General features: G+C 46.1%; 1 protein-coding gene across 8 annotated transcripts in view; it reads right to left on the bottom strand.

Moving 5' to 3' along the window:
- ATP2B2 (ATPase plasma membrane Ca2+ transporting 2) overlaps positions 1–25494 on the bottom strand; it is a 390731-nt gene that overhangs the window by 364386 nt on the left and 851 nt on the right. For 6 of the 8 annotated variants that reach the window (XM_063721889.1, XM_063721888.1, XM_054551730.2 and 3 more), the window contains exon 1: positions 9773–10127. The exons of the other annotated variants lie outside the window; for them this stretch is intronic. The gene's annotated coding sequence lies outside the window, so the exon portion shown is untranslated. Of the gene's footprint in view, positions 1–9772; positions 10128–25494 lie in introns of those variants that run through there. 8 annotated transcript variants of the gene reach the window in all.

The following is a 25494-nucleotide window of genomic DNA, read 5'->3' as shown; positions in this document are numbered from 1 at the left end:
CAACCCACTCACTCACTCACTCACTCACCTGTTCATGCAAACATTCACTGAACGCCCACTGGGTGCAGGCACTGTGGTTGGTCCTCAAGATACAAGCATGAAAAACAGACTTCACAACAGGTAACACCGACTAAGCACTTACTACTTGGCAACAATGATTGGGTATCTACTACATTCAGACTATAATCTTCACACCACACTATAAGATGCAGGTCGTATTATTATTAGGCCCATTTAACAGAGGGGGAAACTGAGGCTTATCAATGTTAAGGAACTTGCCCAAAGTCATGCAGCTAGTAAATGGAGAAACCAGTATTCAAACCTACAGGCTCCAAAGCCTGCAAACTTAACTATTCTGCTGACCCAGTCCCTGTCTTTGAGAATTTGCAATTTGGTATAGAGAATTTATGATGTTCAGGCACACAGTAGATGCTCAGAATGTACTTGTTATATGAATGGATGATTGGCAATGTAGGGTGATCAGAGATACCTGAGGCAGTCAGGGAAGGCTGCCCTAAGGAGGAGGCATTAGAGCTGGGTCATGAGGGATGAGTAGGAGTTCACCAGGCAAACCAGCAAGGGTCTGAGCCAGGACTCCATATTCAAATCCCTTGTTCTTTCAATACTGATTGAAAGTATTGGAGACTGATGGAAAGAAACCTCGAAGTCATGGTGTTTCCATCCATGCCCCATAAATTTTGCCATGGACTTTCCATCTGCCTCCACCACAAAGTCTGAAATCCTCTTTGCCCTGATAGCAAGTTTGGGCCACTGACTCCCATTTAAATGAATGTGTTACCACCAGAGGTAGGGAGGACCCCCAGATTAAAACCTGAGAAAGGAAGCACAAATCACAGCACTGTGGTCTCAGATACTGGCTGAGACCACGGGCTTAGCTTGCGCCCCCAGCTCCTTCATGCACCTGGAGTTTGAATGGCTTAACTTCTCTCTGCCTCAGTTTCTTTACTGTAAAAGAAATGTGACAGTGAGAATGCTTCTCTTGTAGGGCCATTGTGATGGTTAAATAAGTAAGTAGATGTCAGATCTTTACAAACTGCATGGGAAATGCTTAGTGAGTGTAACCTATTAAGAGGAAAGACCTGGGAGATGGGTGGCGTTTAGGGGTACATTTCCTGTGGACTCTGAGTGCAAGAACTTCCCATAGGGCAGGAGCAGGTCCAGTGAGGGCCTAGGTGAATGGATCCAAGGTTAACACAAGAAACTCCCAAATCCTCCATATCTAGTCTGTCCCTACCCAGAGCAGATGCTTGGTGACCATTGGTTAAACAAAGAGCTGAAAGAGGAAGGCCTTACTGGGTCAGGTCATGATCCCACCGGCTTCTGGTGGGACAACCACAGGCACATGGCAGGGGGCCACAGAAGCAGCTTTGTAACCAAAGAACAAAGGTCAGAAGAGGGGGCAAACCCATTCATCGTGTGCACACACTCCTGCAAACGGTAATGTGCTGTGCCCATGTTAGCCCTCTGTATGCAATTTGGTAAAAGATGGGGACACAAAATGAATGTAGATACTAATAATAATCATGCAAATGGCCACTGAGTCTTTGTATGTGTACTTCACCTCCATTATCTCATCTGACCTTTACAACCCCTCTGCCAGGGTTTTTTTTTTTTAATTTTTTTTTTTTACTTTTTTTTTAAATTTTACTGATGAGGAAACTTGGGCTCATAGAAGTCAAATCACAAGGGAGAGTTCTGGAATCAGAACCCAGGTTTATGTGGCCACAGGGCCTGCATTTGTAATCACACTCTCCAATCCCTTGGATGAGTCACAGAAAGAGGCACAGAGGGAGGAATGTGAGGGAAGATACCGCTAATTAATTGTGATACTGGAAAACTTCCTCATGGGCTGGGAAGGTGGGAATAGGGTCAGTGTTGCTTGGGTTTTGCTGAATTCATGGTAATACTCATTCTTCATGTGGAACTGGGGAAAGGGGAATGTGGTAATTGAATAATATAAACTCCAACCTTAAGATCCTCTGCCAGACAAAGCAGTCCCCAAGAGAGGCACCAGATCAGTTATTTCTAGGCTGCTAGCAATGAAACTATCACTGCCAGCAACACTTTTAAGACAAGTGGTAAATCATTCAATAACTTGTTATTTTATTTATCTCTTTTTTTTACCCAAAGCCTTATAGCTAGAAATATATATATATGCACATATGTATATGTATATATGTATATACGTGTGTGTGTGTATATACATATATACATACATACATATATATATATATATATATATATATATATATATATATATATATATATATAAAGAGACAGGGTCTCGCTCTGTCACCTGGGCTGGAGTGCAGTGGCATGATCATAGCTCACTCACTGCATCCTCAAACTCCTGGGCTCAAGCAACCCTCCTGCCTCAGCCTCCCAAGTAAGTATCTGGGACTTAAATTATAATCTTTATTAGACTACTCTTCTGACACTGTGCTCTTTCCAGAAACCTCATCTACCCTTGTAGTGAGCAGCTCCATTGGAGAATTGTCCAATGGGGCTTGAGTAAAGCTGTCAATCACATGCTTCCCTGCCTTCAAATCTCATGGGTGGGCAAGTGACCCAGGTCTGGCCAATCATGGTAGCTCATCCTGTGGTACTCAATGATTGGTCTAAAGGGATGGCACATGACCTAAGCAGGGCCAGTGCCAGCCCCTTTATGGGATTTGTTTATGGATAAAGGAAGGAGAAGACTAATCTTTGTTTAAGTTTGTGAACTGGATAAAAGAGCCACATCAGCCCTAGAACAACTGGTGACCACCTGGAATGCTGAAAAGCAGAGCTGAGAGGAGAGGAAAACTGAGCCCTAGTAATATGATTTCAGCCTCTGGATTCAGCTGTGCCTGACACCCTCATCCTTGTACTTTGCAGTTATGTGAACCAATCCCTTTCTTGCTTAAACTAGTTTGTGCTGTGATCTGGTCACCAGCAACTGAAAGAGTCTTATTAAACATCACCCTCAAAGGATTCACAAATTAATAGGTTCATTCAACAATTATCTATTTAGTAGCCACTCCAGGCCTGCCACTGATACGCTATCTGTCTTAATGAAAATCAGGATGAAGATTTATCATCGTTAGAGTATCTGGGGCAATGGGACCTAAGCTCTGAAAGCAATTTCTAAAAAGAAGCATCCAATATGTCTGGATCAAGGTCCAGCTCTTAGGAGCAGATTTGTAGCAAATGATGACCACGGCAATGGCCGCAAAGGGGTCACACTAGCAACAAAGTCTAATTAAGTCTATGGCAACAAGTTCCAAGGGTGATCCTGGCCAATTGGATGGCTATTTTACTCGGGACAATGACAAAATCAAGACAGTGCTTAAGTCTCTGCTGTCGTTAAGTTCATTATGGAAGATAGTTGGTCAGGATGGAGGTTCAGGTCAGAGGGGACAGGGGACAAACTAAGCCTGGGAGAAGATGAATGTTCACAGTTTTGAGGGAATTTAGCAAAAGCCAAACTGAGATCACTCAAGACCAGGTGATGGTAGACAGACTCTCTAAATCCAGGCCACCCATGATGTTCTCCTTCTCTGAGGTTCTTCTCAGAGAACGTTTCCTCACCTGTAAAATGGGTGTGCTAAGTCCCCACTGTTTAATCCCTGGGGTTGCTGTGAGGATCAAATGAGGCACTCGGTAAACGGCAAAGGCCTGAGGCTTGTTTTCCAGCAAAAGCAGGTATCTAACGGCAGGAATAAAATTGTATTCTGAAGTCAAGCCAATAAGTGTGCTCGCCGGGACCAGATAGGTCCTGAAGAGGCACAGAACAAAACAGATTATCTTCAAGAAGGCAGCTGAGCAAGCAGTGTGAAGCTGTGGGTTTTGTGGAAATGACTCTTGGAAGGCAAGTACTGCTGGGTGTTCCATGGGGACTCCGGCTGAGGTGTCTCCAATTCACTGTGAGATTACCAGACCTTGGCTAAAGGTCTCCTCACTTGCCTGAGAGAGACTCTGTGTGTGTATATGTGTGCACGCACGCATGTGTACCCCCATGCAGGGCCACACACTACTGGGCAGAGAAGAAGAGGGGGCTTCTATCCAGCCCACGGTCCACTGGCCAAGCAATGTGCCATGTGGCTGCTTCCACCCAGAGGGGGATGCCTTTTCCTAATGTGCCCCAAAGCACCCTATGGTCTAGTGGTGGGCATGTGTGCACATGCAGGAACACACGTGATCCCATACATATGTGACAGCAGGGACTTATGCCTGAACTTGTATGATGAACACATCTTTGGCAACCAGAATTCTAGTTCTATTCCTCCCTGATTTCTTCTTTAAGCCCCTATGGGAAGGCTTCCCATTTCTAAAACTAAATTTCTTTTTACGTGACATCTGTGACCACCTTCAATCAAATGAATCCATTTGCAGCAGGGGTGACTGTTTTAATGCGTCTCTCATTCTCCTCTTGGGGCTAAGCTGCAAAATGCTTATTCCATCTCATCTTTCTTCCTGCTTCCCTGTCTTCCTTTCCTCCTTTCTTGATTCCCACTGGCCTAATGCCTTGTGGTTGCCCCCATCTGAAGCATATAGGGTGGAAAGTTTAATTTCTTTAAACACAGACAGGTCAATGCCTCTCTGACAAAAGACAGCCTGGGTCACACTGTTCCCCACAGAAAAGCACCAAGAGATCACTCAGACTCTAGACAGTTTCCTCAAACTGATGTTGTCTTGTGGAGGACAGAGATTATGACTTGGGACACCCATGAGTATCTGTGACAAGTGTCTCAATAGAATAGTATCACTACTGTTTTTAAAAGCATGCAATCGGCTGGGCATGGTGGCTCACGTCTGTAATCCCAGCACTTTGGGAGGCCAAGGTGGGCAGATCACGAGGTCAGGAGATCAAGACCATCCTGGCTAACATGGTGAAACCCCGTCTCTACTAAAAATACAAAAAATTAGCCGTGTGTGGTGGCGGGCACCTGTAGTCCCAGCTACTCGGGAGGCTGAGGCAGGAGAATGGGGTGAACACAGGAGGTGGAGCTTGCAGTGAGCCAAGATCATGCCACCGCACTCCAGCCTGGGCGACAGTGTGAGACTCTGTCTCAAAAAAAAGAAAAAAAAAAAAAAAAGGCACGCAATCATTCAGCATTTTTTGTGTTCCAGGCACTGTGCTAGGTGCTTGTTGCCTTCCCACTAAATCCTCAGAATCACCCTATTTCACAGATGAGCAAATTGAGAACACTTTCTCACCGGTACACCCTATACCTTTTAACAAATAAAACCAAGAGCAAATGAAGTGAGCCTTGATTCCTGAAAGCCACTAAGCCACTAGTTCTGAATCACTGGGGTGGGAGTGGCGTGCAGTACAGATGCCACCTAATATGTCCATTTTACAAATGGAGAGACTGAGGCCCAAAGAGGAGTCTGGGATATTAGAGAGGCACAGTTGAGGGGCTAGAGCCCTGCCTTCTGAAAGCCCACAGGCTACTGAGAATACACAGCTGCAGCTGATAGGGGCCATGATATGGGTCATGCAAGGCCCAAATAAGCAGTACAGAAAAGTTGCAACTACATGGAAGGCCTCATAATACCTATACATCTTAGGGATTAAAGAGCAGGAGTTTGGGGATCACTTCTGCCTTTTACTTGCTGCCTTGGGTAGCCACTTAACCCTTCTGCACCCCAGTTTCCTCATACTTAAAATGGGAAAAACACAAGTACCTTTCCCCAAAGTGTTGCTGTGAGGATTAAGCAACATAATCCTCATAAAATGCTCAGTACAGTGCCTGGTGCAGACGGAGTGCCCAGGCATTGTTAACTTATATTATCTTGGTGGGCTAAGGAATGTTTCTGATGCTTGATTTTCAAAATGAATCAAATGTAAGCTGCCTTTCCAGTAGTATTTCAGGTCAACATAGTTTTCTTCAGTTTAGAATCTTCCGGGAACAACTTTGGAGAAAGCTTGCTCTAAGCAGACTTTCGAATTTTAGTGGGAAAACAAAGAATTAGGTGATTTAAAGATGGAAATAAAAAAAGCCATTGGACCCAGATGAGGTGGCTCACGCCTGTAATCTCAGCACTTTGAGAGACTGAGAAGGGCCAATCATTCGAGGGCAGGAGCTCAGGACCAGCCTGGCCAAGAAGGTGAAACCCTGTCTCTACTAAAAATACAAAAATTAGCCAGGCATGGTGGTGCACACCTGTAATCCCAGCTACTTGGGAGGCTGAGGCCTGAGAATTGCTTGAACCTGGGACGTGGAGGTTGCAGTGAGCCGAGATCACGCCATTGCACTCCAGCCTGGGTGACAGAGCGAGACTCTGACTCAAAAAAACAACAATAAAAAAGAACCATTGGGCTGCAAAACATCTGCCAGTTACTAGCTGGGTGACCTTAGAAATAATAAAAATAACAGCCAAAGCCAATATTTATTCAAAATTCCTATGTGACAAGCACTGGTTTTGATATTATATATATAAAATACAGACATTATCTTTATTCATATTATATATTCATTAAATTCTCACCATGACCCCTATGAGGAAGTTATTAGATGTTGTTTCCATTTTCCAGACGAGAAAACCAAGGTTTATCACTTTCCTGCCTCTAGCCTCAGTTTCCCCAATTGTGAGAGAGGCCAGTCCACACCTGTCTGCCTCATGGGGTTCCCAAGGATGCCCAGAAGACAAAACACATGAGGTTTGCCTTTGCTCCTCAAATGCAAAGACCCAGAAAACAACCAAGGTTGGCTGCTGTTCTCCACCGAGCTTCAGCCTGGCAGAGGGCCCCAGTGGTGGGTCAGAAGGGCACATCAATTCCAAGGGGAGACACTGGCCCCTAAGGAGCTTGTCATCAACTGCACATTGACTCTCCAGAGTGAAGACCTAGAATGGGGGCTTGTCTTACTTCATTCAACACGTTTCTTCAGGGCTTTTGCCTCTAATTCCTGCTGTTCAAGATCAGCAGGGAAATCAGTTACTCAAAAATTAGTCCAACTCCATTTTAGTTATAGATTTGTCCCTGATGGCTTGTGCCAAATGACCCAGGTCCCCCAAGAAAGCCACTGGAGAAAGAAAATTTGCTTTCAGACAGGGACAATGTTAAGGTGAGCAGCCCTCCACAGTGGTGTGATGTCTCCTGAGCCAGGCCTCCTATGGCCAGCGGATGCAGCCAAACCGGCAAAGTCCTTTACAAAACCCTCAAAGTGCTGACTCACCAAAATGCAAGCCGTTAACTACCCCTGTACATTGGACCAGTGAGATGGAATTCCTGGCTTGACTGAGGATGGAAATGCAGTGAAGACATCTTGGGATGCAGCCCACAAAGGTATTAGGGTGGCCTTCGGTTGAAGAAGGCAAAGTGAAGCAATCACCAGACTCTTTCCCTCTATGGTGCAGATGTGGAAACCACCTGGCCGATGTCCAGCCTGTCATTACCTGGTGTGGGGGTGGGGAGGAGGGCAGGTCCATGACTAGTAGAGATCCTCTTTGGATTGCATGTGAGGGTTTGACCAACACAAAGGATATCAGATTTGAAGAGCCAAAGCTGTCGGCCCACGTGTTAGCACCATTCAGCTAACGGGGACACCTGAGCCTTCCTGTGATCTAGATAAGGAGCAAGTCCTTGCGTTACGTGGTGCAGATCTCCATATATTCTATGAGCTCTACCACCGTTAGCCATTCTGAGCCTCTTTTAGAGCAGCCTGGAGCTTGTGGGTGGCGGGGCACATGAGGGTTTTGGTAGGAGTCAGAACCAGGTATGAAGCTTGCCTTTGCCGTTCTGGGGAAGCTGCCTCTCCACACCTTAGTTTTCTCAACTTGTGATGGGAAAGGTATTTCACAGAATTGGCAGTAAAATTAAATAAAATAACACCTCCTGTCCAAATAGAATAATTCAGTGTTTCCCAGACTTAAGGATGTCTCAGGCCAGTAAAATTAACACAAAACAAAGAAAACATGAACTAAGTCAATCTAGCATTGCCAGATACCAACATAAAAAAAAATAAGACCTCCTTGGTCATCAACATTATAGAAGAAAGGCCATTTTAACACTGAAAGAGTAGAAAGGCCACAACTCAGAATAAAAGGGCCTCCTTTCTCTTAGCTTTCTAGAAAGCTCTCACCATCCTCCTCATCCTGCCGAGGACGGGGAACCCTGTCATGGACCTGCATTGCACTGGCCTCGCTTGGTTGCCGGGAAACCACTCAGATGCTGTACTCCAGCACGTGGAGGGAGGCTGGTGGATGTGAGTCTCCGGCCTGGTTTATCACATTCTGATGTGCAATCCAAGCATTGCTGCGCACCCTCCACCCCGAAGTGGGCTTGGGTAGGCAGGTCCACAAAGTAGGTCCTCCGTGAGGGTGGGGCGAACAGAGGAATGGGGAACACCCAAAAGGGAGCAGCGGGCAGCCACAGAAGCTCTACAGAGAGTCCAGGACCAAAGGGAGGGTGCCAGTGCCTGCCAATCCACTGCCAGTCCACCGCTTACCCCTGTCCCCCACATGCAGAGGATTCTGTCCTCCAGCTGCAGAGCAGACACAAAGGCTCTGGGGGCAGTCAAACAGCAACAATAATGTTCATGTCAAAAGCATACAATTCTTTGTTTTGAAAGGGCAAAGCAGAAAGGCACAGCTACAACTTTGTTCTCCGTCCAGGCTTGACATAGGTGGGGACAAATTGCTGATTCTCGAAGGAGGCCCCTTTAAGATCAGTAAGAGACACGACATCCAATCCACTGCACGGGCAGCCATTGCTGCAAAATGGCACCCCGTCATCCTCCTAACAGCTGGCACCTCCTGAGCATTTGCACATGCTGGCATAGACAGAGCAATCAGACAGAGATAGAGAGATGGATAGAGAGACAACATATAGAAAAAAACAGAATATATATATATATATCTCCCTCACCCCTTAACAAAAGTTACTATTCTCTCCATTTTACAGACGAGGAAACTGAGGTTTCTAAAGGTTGCCACCTACTCCAGCTCTTAAGCTACTTTAAACTTTCCTTTTGGTGATAAAACGGCATGAGGCAGATGCATAACACTTTTCTCAGAACCACCCCCAGAGACAGAAGAGTGGCTGAGCCATGCAGGGTTTGTCCGAGCGCACCAGGGCTGTGTGGAGAAGAAAACAAGGGCAGCAAAATCAGATCCTAGAGGAAAATCATTCACTTATTGACGGGCAATGTCAATTGCCCTGGTTATGAATTATATGAATTATATGAATTCTCACCTGGTTATGAATTATAAGAGGCCCACACCCATTTTAGGAGAGTCTTAGAATCAAATTCTTCCAACTCAAATCCATAACCACCTATTAAGTAACCATTTTATTCGTCGATGAATCTCAAATGCCTAAGACAGTGCCTGGCACATAGTAGGTGCTGAACAAGTATTTGCTGTTCCTTTATTGAATTGCTTATCTCTGTGGAAGGCACTTTCTGAAAGCCTACTCAGAGTGTCCAGTTCTTTCTAACCAGATGCTTTCAAATCAAATATGAATGTTTCTTTTAAAACAGGAATGGAAACAGCACAAGCCTTGCAGGGAAATTCTGACTTGGCCACTTGCAGGCTATGTGACTTCTAGAAGGTTCCTTAGTTTCTTGGAGCCTCGGGGGTCTTGACTGCAATATGGGGATAGGAAAAACTCTACATCTCTTGTTTATACAGTGGCGATCATAAAATAACCATACAATGGATCATCCCATGAAGAAAGGTATCCTGTGCCATGAGTACCATGAGGTGGGTCCCCAGGGCCACTACTTTAAGCCTCTTCCCTCTCTGGTTTCCAGACCCCACGTACCTCAGTAGTTATGGGAGGATCAAGACTAGTTGTCCCTTCTGTCCTGGAGGGGCCTGAGGTCCTGGGCTGTTCCAGCTGTGGTTCTCTGCACCGAGCATCCAGACAGCTCCTCTGTGGGGCCCTAGGGCTTCACTCAGCAGTCTGCTCCATCACCACCCAGCTCACATTCACGTCTTCTGTTTCTCCACGTCAGCTCCCCAACTCTGGGCCTGACAAAGCCAGAAACCAGGAGGAGAAATGTTCTGGCTTATCCATGGAAACAAACTGCTGCTTTTCAGAGACAAGACATCACCCAAACACAGGTCTATTTCCACAACACTTGAGCCCAGCGCTGAATGCCAACTCCAGAGGTCACCATGGGTTCTCCAGGGTTTCTACATGCCTGCATTTAGGAGGTGCTCAGGGAAAAGTAGATGATCCATGAACACCATATTTCCATAGTTGCAGAAAGGGGTGATGGTTTCCTTTATGTCTAAGGAGTCACATATCCAAGGAATGACAGGTGCTAGGAGCTTTCCCACATATCTTGCTTCATCTTCCAACACTGCGATGGTCTGATCCCCACTTTACAACTGAGAAAACTAAAGCCCAGAGAGACCTAGTTACAGTTAGAAAGTAAGTCAGAATTTGAACTCATGTCATTCCAACTTTATTTTACTGGGTTTGAGAAAGTTTTTATGAGTTATATTAAATCAGAGAGAGAGATAGAATTGATTTTCAAAGTAGCTCTATTTTTTATTAGTTCAAAATCTGCATATTTTTATAAGACATACAAGCCTGGAGTTGGCAAGCAAACAAAATCCAAGCCAATGTGATTTCGATTTCTGTTCAAAGGGTGGACAGAGTTAACACATAGATGCAGGCATTAGGATCTGCTTTGGCAAAGTGAGCCTAAAATAGCTGCTGTCCTATTCCCTGCCTCTCTCCCCAACCGTCATTCATTAATTTCTGCTTTGTGGGCGCCGAGGCTTGCCAGCTGCAGACAAGTCATCTGGCCTCGCAGGCTTTTTCTGCAGCAGGGTAATAAATGTTCACAGGGACCCGACAGGAGATGGATGAGGGGACAGATCGAGGTCACGATCACAGCTACTGGATGCGTACGTTCTGGGGGGATCCCTGGGTCTGAAATGATTCTCTTGGTGACCTCAAGAGCATCTTCATGTTTCATCATCTTGGCTGGCACTTGAAAGGATGGTTTATGATCCTCTGATGGGAACAGCGAGGAGAGGCAGCACCTTGTGGGTTATGAACCTCCAGGATGCAGGTTCCCGGGCTCCCCAGGGCAACACTGGGTAGACCTTGTGCCTGCTTCCCTGACCTCCCGACTAGCCTGCAAGTTTATGAGGACAGCACTGGGCCTGGTTCACAGCAATATGCCCAGGAGCAGTCACTGACCCCAGGACATGTGATGGGGGACAGAATGAGCCAGGAGCAGAGGAAAATGGGAGCCCACACCCGCCAGACACTGTGCACTCACTGGGGGATTCCTATGTGGGTGGGTGGGTGGGTGACTGGGCCTTACTCACTGGCGGCCCTGGATCCTGCAACAGGCTCTTTTGCTTCCAGTCGCCTGTCATTGTGTGCTACAAACTTACATCAGGGGCTGGGGCCTGGGGGCAGATAGAAGATGTATGAATGTCCATTTTCTTCCAGACAGGATTGATAGGCACATTAAATGAGATAATGTAGGAAGGCCTGCCTGACACACCGTATTGCAAAACAAAAAAGTGTGAAGTCATTCCACAACCAACAACCTGTGGATCTAAGGCTTGACAGTCACACTTTTTGGGGGCTGGGGAAATATGTTTCTGATGACACAGTTGAAAGAAACGGTATCTGGTATTTTTAAAGTCATGGATATTCAATGCACATTTCATAACTCTCATAGTGGAGAATCCAATATGCCATAGCTAAGGGCCTCCTGCTTCCATTGGCCAACCTGTGAAATGGGTACAATCTACTCTTTTCCCTAGCAGATATGTGAGTGCCTCCTATGTGACAGGCCTGCTCTGGTGTGGGAGCACTGCAAGGAACAAAAAAAAACCCCTGCCCTCACAGGCTTCCATTCCAGTTAGGTGGACAGGATTAACTCCCAGTAAAGTACACAGCAAAGCTTGATGCTTCCTTCACTTGACTGTGGTTCCTTTGCTATTTTGAAAACAAGTGGTGTAACAAATGCCTGATTCTGCTTCTTGCTGTTTCTTTGCAGTAATATGTTCCAGAGATAGAACCATTCTAGCAATAGAGATATGAGCCTACTTCATTTCTTTGTTTCTGTTACGTGGAATCAGCTCCCTCTTGTGGGGCAATCACTAGAATGCAAACTCCACGAGGACAGGAACTTGGTCTATTTTGATTATGGTTATATCCCTGGAGCCTGGCACACTGCCTGGCACATAGTAGGAAGCCAATAGATGATTATTAGGTGAACAAATACATCTAGGTCGTTCCAATGCTTTGATATCAAATGATGTTCAGTGATCATCTCTGCATAAGCCTCTCTGGGCATGGGACCATGTCTCCGTTGCAGGCACCATGCAGTGGACTTACCAGGCCAGAGCACCTGTGTCTTTATTTATAACTTTTCATTTGGAAGTAAAGGTTCACAGGAAGTTGCAAGGAAATGTACAGGGAAGACACATGCACTCCTTCCCCCAGGCTCCCCCAAAGTTAACATTCGCATAAAGTATAATACCAAAACCAAGAAATGGGCATTGTTACAATCCACAGAGCCTCTTCAGATTTCACCAGTTATACAGGCACCCATCTTTGTATGTGTCTGTGTGTGTGCACAAGTGCATATGTAGCTCTATGCAATTTTATCACATTACCTTTGCATAACCACCACCACTATCAAGGTACTCAACTGGACCATCACCACAAGACTCCCTCGTACTACCCCTTTACAGCCGAAGGGCTCTCTCCCCCATCCCTAACCTTTGACAACCAGCAGACTGTTCTCATCTCAGTAATTAGGTCATTTCACTAATGTTACATAAATGACATCATGCAGTATGTAACCTTTTAGGACTGGCATTTTGCGCTCCTCGAGGTTCATTCAGGTTGTTGTGTGTATCAATAGTTTGTTCCTTCTTATTGCTGAGTACTGTTCCATGGGGTGGATGGACCACAGCTGTTTAACATATGAGTGTATTTTTAATTCAAGTAGGTGCTGCTGAATTGCCCTCAATGGGCTGTGGCATGGAAACTCTGACCAGCAGAGTATATGGCACCTATTTCCTCTCCATTCTCACCAATACTTGATAGCATCACATTTTTCAATTTCTGTCAGTCTGATGAGTGAAAATTGATCACTCATTGTTTAGGGACATACATTTTCCTGATTCTACCAATAAAACACTTTGCACATTAAGGGGATCTTGGGCATTACAAAGACTTAAGTAGGGATGTCTGCCTGCCCCCTTCCCCCCTCCCTCTCTGCGGACAGCCCTAGAGGTCAATGCTGATTTTGGCAGCTGTGCAAACTGAAGTTATCTACGGCCCCAATTAATGGCTGCCCTGTATCCAAGCCATTTCCAGTGTGATGTTGTGGCTCCTTGTGATTAAAAGGGGAAGTCTATCCCCCCACTCTTTGAATTTTGGGTGACCCCGTGACTTGCTTTGGCCAACAGTGTCACTAGAAGTGACACTGCTGTATGAGTCCGTTTTCACGCTGCCGATAAACATATACCCAAGACTGGGCAATTTACTGAAGAAAGTGGCTTAATGGACTTACAGTTCCATGTGGCTGGGGAAACCTCACAATCATGGTGGAAAGCAAGGAGGAGTAAGCCACATCTTACATGGATGGCAGCAGGCAAAGGAGGGAGAGAGAGAGAGAGAGAGAGAGAGAGAGAGACAGAGAGAGAGAGACAGAGAGAGAGAGAGAGCCAGCTTGTGCAGGGGAATTCCTCTTTTTAAAACCATCAGATCTTGTGAGACTTATTCACTACCACGAGAACAGCACATGAAAGACTTGCTCCCATGATTCAATTACCTCCCACCGGGTCCCTCCCACAACACATGGGAATTCAAAATGAGATTTGGATGGGGACACAGCCAAACCATATCAACTCACAATTCTGAGCCTAGGTCTCAAGAGTCCTTGCATGCTGCTTGCTCTCTCTCTCATAACTCTACCACTTTCACGTGAACAAACACAGGCTAGTGCAGACACTACATGGAGTAAAGGAGAGTTGTCACAACTGAGGTCATCCCAGACCAGCCTAGAGCCAGCCAACCACCAACCAAGTGAGAGAGCCCACCAGGATCCACAGAGCTACCTACCTGACCTACAGCAGACTACAGACAAGCGAGAGAACCAGCCAGGACCAGAAGCATCATTTAACTGACCTGTAGATTTTTCAGCAACAAGATATGCTTACTACTTTAAGATGCTGACTCTGGAGCAGTTTGTCACATAGCAATTGCTAATAGTGATACAGCAGTGCAGGAGGCAATCTTTGGCTAGACAAAGCTCCCTGCACATGGTGACATCCCCACAAGACAGATCTGAAAAAGTCTCTGGCAAATTCAGTCTCAGATGTCTTGGTTGCAACATACAAAAGTCCCACATAAGTTCCCCGCCTCAATCCCCAGCCCCCAGCCACCCACTCTGAATAAGGAACTTGAACAACTTCTGTCAAAGATAGTTCTCGTCTTAACATAACAGTGGGTGAGAAACCCAAAGTGGTGAAACTGCCTCCTCCCCAGCCTCACCCTATGAAACACGGTGTTTGCAGATAAAAATACTCTTTCCCCTCCTCTCCAACATGGAAACTGTCCAGGGTCAGCCTCCCACACACTTCCACTCAATTTCTGACTCTGGTTATAAAACCTTGTGCCCAAAAATAGATTCCAAGGGGATTTCATAGACATGTTCTCTGGCATAATTGCAGTGTTCCTGCAAACTTTGGGGAAATTCAATTTCAGTTTTTGAACACACCGTCTTCAAAGCCCTGCCTCCCAGGTATTAAACATCAGGATGAGCTGCGATTGATTCCTCTCTCTCTCTCTTTCTCTGGTTCTCCCACAGCGAGGGCAGGTGTCAGATGCAGATGTTCTCCATGCTCTTCTGCCTCCTTTGGTTTCAGCCGTTCCTCTCTGTGCCCACCTCCAAATGGCCCGGCGCGGGGTTTCCACAGTCGCCTGGACTTGCTGACTCTGTAGCCTCTTCTGGCTCCTGGTTGCTCTTCCTTCCATCCCCTGCCCTGCCTTCCCTCTGCTTCACAGCAACAAAGGAAGCCCTGACACCCCCTCACTCCGTTCTGATCCCTTTAATCATTGCAGCTTCCCCTCTCCACCTCACACAAGTGCAGAGTTTGGGCAAGAGAGAATGCTAGAAACCAACCATCCCAATCCCTTTACTTTTCGGGTGAAGAATGGAAAGCCAGACTGGCAGGAAAGCCAATGAAGTCAAGGTGAAATGTGGAGGTGGTAACCAAATAGAATGGGAGCCCAGGGTCCCCGCACCAAGGAGTCGCCATTAGGTCTGGTTACCTACCAAGTTCCAAACCAATAACAACACTATTGATAGTAAGAATAGCGCCATTATTAAATTTTTATGATATGCTTGGTACTGGAAACATTGAACTATTATCATCATTTTATGGATGGAAAATTGAGGTACAGGGAAGGGAGTGTTTTCCCTAAGGTCACATAGCTGTTCACTGGCAGGGCAGGGATTTGAAGTCAGATTCGATGCCAAAGACCATGGCTCCTCAAGCCCACCCTGAATCCTATTACAAACACCTCTCCCATTGTGCTTTTTTTCCTCTGCATTTTCACTGCACCAAGCCTTTCCTAGGCCTTCTTGTCAGTTTCCAGGCTTCCCTTTCAGTCACTCCACCACCTGCTGGTCTCAAGTGGGCCCTGAATAGTCATCACAGCCCCTTTGCAGAAGGGAGCCAGCTTTTCAGAACAGATCTGTGCTGTAAGTCAGATCCTGTGACCTCCTGGCTGTGTGACTTTGGGCAAGCAACCTCACCCTCTGAACCTCAGCATCTATAAAATGGGGATAGAAGGATCTACTCCATAGAGACACAGGAAAGATGAGATAAAATAAGTATAAGGACAATACCCAACATACAGTAGGCCCTCCAGAAAGAGTCCCCTTTAGGCTCTATCGCACTCTCCTCCACTGTTTGAGGACAGAGATGTTTTTCTCCACCACATACCTCTGCCCATCTCTGGGGCCTCTTCCTATGGATGTATTCCCTGCCCCCCACCCCATGGCACATACAGTCTGCCTTAGAGGCCAGGCCTCAAGTCCAAATTTTTCTTAGGTTCCAGCATTTTCTCCACAACTAAATTGCAACATCTTTGAGGACAAAGCCATTCCTATACTCTCTGAAGTACCTAAACCATCCCCTCAAATTGACAGGCGTGCAGCAAATCCTAAATCTCAGGGTTTGATGGAGAAACATCCACTGATTTCACTCACTCATTCGTTCATTCATTCAGCCAATACTTTTCTCAATACCTACCACGTGCCTTGCCCTGTGCTAGCCTTCAAGGGACTTGGGAAGGAGTAAGTCTCAATCCTTGTTCTCACACAGCTCCTTGCCTAGCTGGGAGGCAGGAGAGTCAGTGCACAGTTGGGGCAGATGGTAGGGGCTGCTCCCCAGTGGACACTCCCTCCTACTTCCTGGCTGGCAGAGCCCTGACTGTGTCAGTTTCTACCTGTGCTCTCAACTGACTCAGAGATAAGTCCTGGTCCATTTAATCCCTGCTGGGTTCATTCCTCGGCCATGATTGGTTTAGGCATGGCACGTGACCCAATTCCAGCCAATAAGACACAAGAGGAGGTTGGTGGGGATGTCTGGAAAAGAATTCCTCCCTGATAAAAGAAACGCAGAGATACCTCCTGCCTTTTGTCCCTAGGGTGCTGTGAGATCTTCAGGGGATGCTCTGGACAGGGGTAATGCCTTCTGGTTGACGACAGCAGAAAGAACGACCATGGGTTTTGATGGCATGGATGAGCCACTGGGCTAACCAACTCCAGAGCTAATCCACCTTTGATTATGTGAGGTAAGAAAGGGCCATATGTTTAAGTCAGCTGAGTCAGGAAATCCAATTCACTGAAGTCAAAAGCAGGCTCCCTGGCTCAACAGTTAGTACGCAATGGTTAACACTCTGACAATGACCTGCAGAACATCCCTCCTGGACCCTGACCAGCTCTGCCTTGCTTTGGGTGGTGGGGATAGGGAGTCTGAGGAACAGTTTCACAAAAAAGTCTCATGGGACCAGTCTTCCTTTGCAAGGGTGAGCAGGAGCTGGCTTCCCACAAGATGGCATCTGCAAAGACTGGAGGCACGAGCCAGCCTGGGGTATGTGCAAAGGATAGGTTTGGAATTGTGAAGGAGCCCACATACTATAATTGAGGACAACGGCTCCTTTTGCCACATCCTCTCCAGGCCTCACTTTGCTCCTCTGTAAAATGGGGATGCAGACATTCTTTCCAAGGTGGTGGTGAGGCTCCAAAGGGACTGTGCACATGAAAGCACTTGTAATTGCCTGACTCTACATAAATCATAACTGTCATCCACTCTTACCCTTCGCCTGTGGGATGGTCTTCTAAAGCCCTACAGGCCTTGAAAACCAGCTCCTACTTCCTCCTCCCTCTCTTCTACTTCCTATATCCTGGTTCCCTCAAGCCTTTCAGCCTAGCCACAATCACCTATTCATCTTTCTTCTGTCAGACCCTTTGCAAGCTGCCCCTAAGCCAGGAAGGATTTCTTTACCTGATCATATCATAGCTCTCTTCTCTTCTTTCACCCTAAACAGTTCTCTTTGATTCAGTGACTCCACTTCTAGGAATTCATCCTCAGAAGATGCCTGGACATGTGCCCAGGGGTCCCATACAAGAATGTTCATTACAATGTTGTCTTTAATAGCAAAATTCTGGACACAACATAGGTGCCCATGAGAAAGGAATATGTTAAATAAATCATGGCAAAGCCACTTACAAAATATAAGGTAGAAGTATATTTATTGATATTTAAGATGACCATTATTACTGAGTGAAAGAAAAGGATAGAAAAACAGAATATCTATTTATTTATCAATCATAGAGAAATGTCAGGAAGAACATTTGACAAAATATTAATGGAGATTAGCTTTGTTTTGTGGTGTTTAATTAGAGTTTTACTTTCTTCTTTGTATTTTTCAATACCCCTTGAATTTTCTATAATCATTATGTAACATCTCTATAATTGGGGGATGTGACAGTTTAAGTGTGTTCCCCAAAGTTCATGCATTGGAAACTTAATCCCCAATGCAACAGTGTTGAAAGGTGGGGCGTTTAAGAGGTGATTAGATCATGGGGCCTCTGACCTCATGAATGAATTAATGTTTTTATCCCCAGATTGGGTTCGTTACGGTGAGATTGGGTTTGTTTTAAAAGTGAGTTCAGCCCCCTTTTGCTGTCCTTCACTCTTGCCTTTCCACCTTCCACCGTGGGATGATGCAGTAAATAGACCCTCGAAAGATGCCAGTGCCATGTTCTTAGACTTCTCAGTCTCCAGAACTGTGAACCCATACATTTCTCTTCTTTATAAATTACCCAGTTTCAGGTGGTCTCTTACAATAGCACAAACAGACTAAGACAATGTGAAAAAAGCTACTTTTATTTTGAAAAGAGAAAAAATACATATAGAGTTCCAGCTAAAATCAACCTACTTTGGGCAATCTTCCTGAAAGTCATGTGAGACAGGATTGGAGAGTGTGCTATACTTCTGATGACCTGGATCCCCCTCCATGACACCTGCCTCTGCTTGGAAACTTTCTAGTGTGGTGAGCTCATTCCTGTGCCAGACCAAGCTCTATTGGTAGCAAACTCGTTCACATTGCACAGGAATCTCACTCTCTGTCCTAAGTGTTCTGCCTTCTGTGCCTTACAGAAAAAGCCCAATGCTCCCCTCTCCCCCACACGCTTGTCTCCACCCAAGCCACTCAACAATTTCCTGCGATATGTCCCATTCTAGGCAGAGCATGAGTAAAGGCCTGGAGATGTGCAAACAAGTGTCCCATTTCAAAGATGTTGTGGACTTGTCAGGCATAGCATGGAGAGATGAGGACAGGGTGAAACTGGAGAAGTCAACAAATGCCATGCACGCTAGGGAGACTAGCCATTACCTTGCAGAGCCGTGTCTCTCCCCCATTTTGTGTTCGTAATACCTCAAACACTAACATTTTTGGCATCATTCTTGAAGGAATGAAAAGACTCAAAAACATCTCCAAACAAGTTGTGATTATTTCAGTCCATGCCCTACTGGCATCTGTTAGAATGGACTGAGTTACGCTCAGTAACAAACATGACCAGTGTGCCATAGCTTAAAACAAAGGCTTACTTCTCACTGATGCTACATGTCCATCATGGGTTGGCTGTGAGCTCTGCCCTGTGTCATTCTCACTCAGAGAACCAGATCGAGGGAGGTTCCATCTCCATGCTGCCTTGATTGCCAAGAGAAGAAATGGGGAAAAGTAGCAAACAGCATGGTGGTTATTAAAGCTTCCATCCAGAAATGACACACGTCACTTTTCAAAGCTCATTGGCCAAAGTAAGGCATGTGGCTATGACTAATGTCAAAAGAGGTAAACAAATTCAATTTATCACGTGGCTAGAGAGTAAGGAACCAGAGATATTTCTATAGCACGAATGACTAACCAAGCCAAATTAGTATACTAAAAAGAAGAGAGAGAAGAGGAAGAGGGGGAGGAGGAAGAGGACAAGAAAGGCACCGATTTGGTGAGAGAGTAGAACTTTCATGGCCTCATGCTCTTATCTACTCCTGATGGCAACGTTGGAGAAATTCCATTCAATGTGGCATCTGTCTCTATACCAGTCTCATATACGAAGCCTCTTATATCCCACCTATATGCGGCACCCTCCTTATACCCTCACCCTTCATGGCTCTCCCAGTTCTATATTATGACTGCTAGATGTTCACTTCAACAGTTCATTTCTCCAAATAGCGCCAGAAGCAGATTTTTCAAGTTAATCACGAGTTGACAGCCTACCATGAGTTTCTGAGAAACACTGAACAGCAATCACTTAGGCAAGGTGGCCTCATCCTAGAGAGTTGTTTTCATTGTGGTTGTACCCATCATTGTTGTTGAGGAGTGACAGTTTGTATTTCATAAGAAATGGATTCATCCAACGTACATTTATTAAGCACCTACTATGTGCCCAGGTCTGAGGATGCAATTTTTTTTTTTTTTTTTTTTTTTAAGAAAAGACCCATCATTTCTTTTGTTTGCAACTTAGGTCTGCTTCCTATTTCTCGGGTTGCAGAGCCCTCTGGAAGCCTGAGGGAAGCTATGCAGACCCTCTCCTTATGCCCCTGCGAAATGCCCAGCCTTACAGACTGTTATGTGTGATGGAAGAAAGGTGGTCACAGGTTTTAGCACAAACATCTCCAGTCCTCCATCACTCTTCACACACATCTACTATGTGCCTATGTCTGAGGATGCAAATTTTTTTTTTGAAAAAGAAAAGAGCCAGTCAGTCTCACCTTCTGAGAAATGTAGTGACAACTGGACAACAGATACTGAGGCCCAGTTTTACTTTTTTGGGTACTCCTTGTTCTTCTCACAACCTCCCCCTATCAGGGCCTAACATTTCACTGTTTTCCAATCTCCCAACCTCATGAAGCCAGGAAGTAGCTGATAGCAACATCTTCATACCAGTGGGCTTCCAGCTACCCAGAGTGGCTACCACAGCAGTGACACCAGCTTGGAACTCAAAACCCAAGGAATGGATTTGAGATCTGGCTTCATTAATGAGTAGCCATCTTGTGGGGGAAAGGAAGTGGTATTTAGCCACATCACAGGCTTGCTGTGAGGATTAGAAGGTAAAAATTATATGTGAAAAGTGCTCTGTAAATTACAAGGTGATGACGATAGTAACACTAATAGCTGACATTCAGAAAGTGCTTACCGCCTGTGCCAGGCACTATTCTGAGACTTTGACTTGTCTTAGTCCTTGTCATTCTCCCAAAAGTACTCATGAGGCAGGCATTCTTAGGATCGCTTTTATAGATGAGGAAACTGAGACAGACAGAGCTGAAGCCACTTACCCAAGATCACAGCGACACAATTAGAAAGCACTGACTCATTCCCAGGCAGAATGGTATAGAGAGGATGGAGCATCGCACAGGCGCAGCTCAGTGCTGATGTTTGTCTTTGCACACAGACACACTAAACGGACCTGTTTGGCCTTTCCAGGTTCATCTGCTTGCACGGCCATTCACTCGGGCTCAGCCCAGCACAAGCTTTGGTCATTTTCCTAAGTCCCACTTTTTATTTTTAAATAAGGAATCGGGTCATTACATGTCCCCAGAATCCTGCCTAGATGTTATGTTACAATGTCACAGTATTTATAGCACCTGAGCTTCTGCTGGAAAAAACAGGGAGGCATTTTCTGTCCCTGTCATATTCATTCTCCTAAGACCAATGGATATTCCCTTTACTCTGTAATGAGATTAGCGGAGGCTTGTCCATTCCCCCACTCCCATCATTCCTTTTCTCTGTAATTTAGGTCTGCTTCCTATTTCTCGGGTCACAGAGCCCTCTGGAAGCCTGATGGAAGCTATGCAGCCCCTCTCCTTATGGCCCTGTGAAATGCCCAGCCTTACAGACAGTTATATATGAGGGAAGAAAGGCGGTCACAGGCTTTAGCACGAACATCCCCAGTCCTCCATCATTCCTCAAAGGTCTCTCCCCTGGAGAGAATCCTCAGTGGCTCATTCCAGCCTTTGCCCGCCCCTTTCCTGGCTCCACCCTCAGGAGGCGGGGTGTCTTCTCTTATTGGTCAACTTGGGAAGAGGGATGGGCTACGATCAGCGTCTCTGCCCTTTCTCCTCCTGGGAGGGAGTCCTGACCGCAGAAAGCTTGTCCTGGCTGTGCCCTACGTACCCGAGTGAAGCCTACCTGGGCAGGACCTCCACATGGTCTTCCTTCCAGGGAATCAGTTAGTAGGCCCCCATTTGACCCTCACCCTCACATGAAGCCAGGACCTCCAACTTTGCTTCTGTTCTATTAGGGAGAAAATTTATATTCGGCTTCTCTACCTGCCACTCATTTGTTCCTCAAATTGTTGGAGGAGTGTGGAGGAGAGATGCTATTTATGGGGCCCACTCACACACCATCCCAACATCTGCCATTTCCTAGAACTCCGGATCAGCACACACCTTTCAGCCCGCACAGCCATTCTACTTGAGTGATTCTGGCTGGGCAGTTTATGGAAATCTCTTCGAGTCTCAGTTTCCTCATCTGTCAGATGGGGATTGTAATAACCATGTTTTCTAGCTTCTGCATTTGATGCTTTGACATGTGGGGCCTTGCTAACCCTGGAGGGGCTGTCCCTCCCAGAGACAGCCAATTACTTGACATAGTGAAGGACTGGCCCATGAGGCCCCCTTTCATAAATGCTCAGCCCATCTTCCCAACCGCTTCCTTTATGGAGCCCCTGCCCACGGGGCCACACTGCCCTGCCCTAATCAGCCGGGGGCAGGTACCATACTACTAGGAACAGCCACTGTGTCCCAGAGCCTGCTGAAACTATTCAAAGTAGCCAACCCCGAGCCTGCTTACCCTGCCTTACCCATCCCTCCCTGTGGGGGCCACAGTAAAGCCTCTTACCCCATCTTCCCCTCACTCCCTCTGCCTCCTGACTGACCCTAGGGTTTCCCCATGTGGCCCTGCATGGCATAGCATGTCCTCACCTCTTAGGAATCTCAAGCAACAATCTTTTTAGAGGCCATCGTTTCCTGAGTGGTTGGCCTTGCCATAACTGAATAATAATAAAACCTATATTTAAAAATGATGATAATATCACCTACGTCTTAGGATTGCCATGAAAATAGATACACATGGAAAAGCGTCTCACATAGCAAGTGGCATATGGCAGGGGCTTAAAACCATGCTAGTTTCTCTTCTCTCTGCCCTATCCATAGCTCTTCTCTTCTTTCTACCTTTTTCTTCACCCACCTCTTCCCTGCTGTCGCCTTCCAAGTATCAGCTACATAATTTGTGGGACCCAGTACAAAATGAAAACGTGTAGCCCCCTGTTCAAAAACTGCTAAGAATTGCAATATGGTGACTGCAGAGCATTAAATCCAGTGGGAAGCCCTTCTTAGCACAGGCCACACATCCACAAAGCCGGCCCTGCTCCCTCCTCCTTCCCATCCAATTCTCTTCCGCTTCCCAAATATTTCTAGCCTGATTTTTCAATCCCAAGGCCCCAATAGTTAGCTCCCTTTTTTGGGTTCAGTTAGCAGATTCTAATTTTTAGATACCATAAAGCTTCAATAATTCCACTTAATTGGAGAGGGTGGAAAGGAGGCCAGTTTGAATTAATGAAAAGTCTGAGAAATAAGACATTACTAAAGAAATGCAGTTTTATTACTCTGCAACAGATTTATATGACAACAGGGGAGATACAAAGAAGAGGGAAGGGAGGAGGAAGTTAGAGTTTCTTGTATGCAATTTAACACAAAGAAAATATTTAATTTACAATAAGCATATTCTCTTATTTGCAAATTATGCTACTAAAAATCCTCTCCCTTAAGTAGGTTAATATTTCTCTTGCTGGCAATCAGTTTGCTTAGTGAAACTGTTCTGCTGTTACAAATGCTAGCAAAATTCTTCTGCAGTGATTCCATATAACAAAATGATTTCCATGACCTTTCAGGCAGTCCATAGTATGGATTGGGTTATAGCAAATTCTTGTCAAGAGAAATCCTGCTCAACAAATTCTCTCTTTGCACTCTACCTACAGAACAGTCAAATCTTCAGAACATCCTTCTAAAATTCAGAACTTACCATGTCCCATAGCACCAGGCTTAGACTTAATCTCTGCTGACTCCTGCTGTTTCAGACCTAACTCTTGTCCTGTTGCCATTGGATCTGGACCTATCGTAGGGATGGTATTCCTAAATAGATGGTATACCCCTACACCTCCAAGCCCTAGCAACCTGGGCCTGTAATGTCCTCCCCACAGTCTGTCAAAGTCATAACTCATGTTTCAAGGTCCCGGTTAGAGGTCTCCTGCTCCAGAAAGCTGCCTTTGATTTTTCCAGGCAGACTCTGTCTGCTCCCACTGCACATCTATTACATCATTTGTGCTACTGCCTACAAGTCCTCTTTGAGACAGTGCAAGCACTGGGACTCTGGGTCTCACCCATTTCTAGGGAAGCATGGTAGCCCAGCAGGTCAGTAGCAGAGGTGGTCCCAGCTCTACTACTAACCAGCTGCATGTAGATGGTAACACCGGCTTCATAGCATTGTGAGGATTAAATCAGATGAAACCCCAAAGCGCTTTGTACACAGCCTGGCAAAAAATAATTGCTCAAAAAATATTAACCTTTCTCCCCAAACGTTGGTATATAAACTCCACAAGGTTGCAGAGTGGTCCTGCAGCCCAGTGTGGTTGGACCTTCCTGGTTTATGCTCTGTGGTCCTGGTATTTTTATTAATCGTGCCCTCTCTCACTCTCAAGGTATCTCAGTTTGGATGACAAACTATATAGCTAGCCTACATAGCTGGGACCAGGTCTGTTTTATTTAGTAATATGCCTCTGGCACATCAAACAGTGCTGAGCACATATTAGGTTCTTAATACAAATTTATCAAATGAACAAATGAGTGTGTCTCTGAGAGTGCTTAGTAAGTGCTTGCACCTGGTAGGAGCTTGATTTCCGCTAGCTGTGGTTGATCTCTCTGTATTTCTAAGTGCCTCCTGACTCAGAGAAGGCAAGAATCAAGGCTTAGGGAGTGAGTGAATGAATGAATGAATGAATGAATGAGCCCCACCCCTCTGCCATCTCCTCTGTTGCCAATAGTACCCCTGGGGGAAGGAATGACCTCGCACGGAGGTGGGGAGAAGAGTGGTACAGATGGAGGAGGACTGAAGACGATGCTGTTCCCACCAGACTGTATGCAGAGGGGGCCTCTTCCTGGCGCCATGGCCGGGTTTTGGCATCATTTCCGTTAGACATCAGGTATTGGTTTCTGCCATGGCAGCAGCAGGAAATCACAGCCCAGAGTTAGCCCACCCAGTGGCTCCAGTGGGCTTCTGAGGGCATTGGGACAGCTTGTCTTTACCTAACATTCTATAGACAGGCACAGATGCTCAAGAGCCCAGCAGGTGCTGCCCCCTACCAGCCCACACAGAGAAGAGGAAGGGCACGGGAATGATTAACCCTCTCTGGCTTCCCTTCCACGGCTCAGAAAGGAAATTACACCAGCTGGTAGCCAAAATGTTTTGGATACAGACCATACACTAGGCATGGGCATAACGGTGAGAACTTTAAGAATATTAACTCATTCAGCCATTAGAGTAGCCCTAGAAGGTGGGGAAACTGAGTCAGAGAGGGGCAGCGACTTGCCAGAGGTCACACAGCTAGTAAGAGACAGTGTCCCAGAGCCCAAATCCCTCAGATGTAGGAACCAAACAGCAGTCCTCTCCATCCACTCTAACCCGTTATAAGAAAGCCCAGTTTTCACTCCTGCCCCCTGCTGTGTGACCTTGAGGCCAACTCACCCTCTCTGGGCCTCATGTCCCTTTCCCAAGGCTAATGTTCTAGGAAGCAGTGCTTCTACAGCTAGGACATCACCAAAGGCCAGAGTATCCCGTCCTCCTGGGGCCTCAGGGCAAGGAGGGGTGGCCAGGCCCTGGGTGAGTCCCGGTGTCCCGAAACATGCTATACTGGCCCGTCCTGA

This window comes from Pongo abelii, chromosome 2 (assembly GCF_028885655.2).
Source record: "Pongo abelii isolate AG06213 chromosome 2, NHGRI_mPonAbe1-v2.0_pri, whole genome shotgun sequence".
Lineage (NCBI taxonomy): Eukaryota > Metazoa > Chordata > Mammalia > Primates > Hominidae > Pongo > Pongo abelii.
The sequence above is the reverse complement of the archived record's forward strand: the minus strand, read 5'-3'. Positions and strand labels throughout refer to the sequence as shown.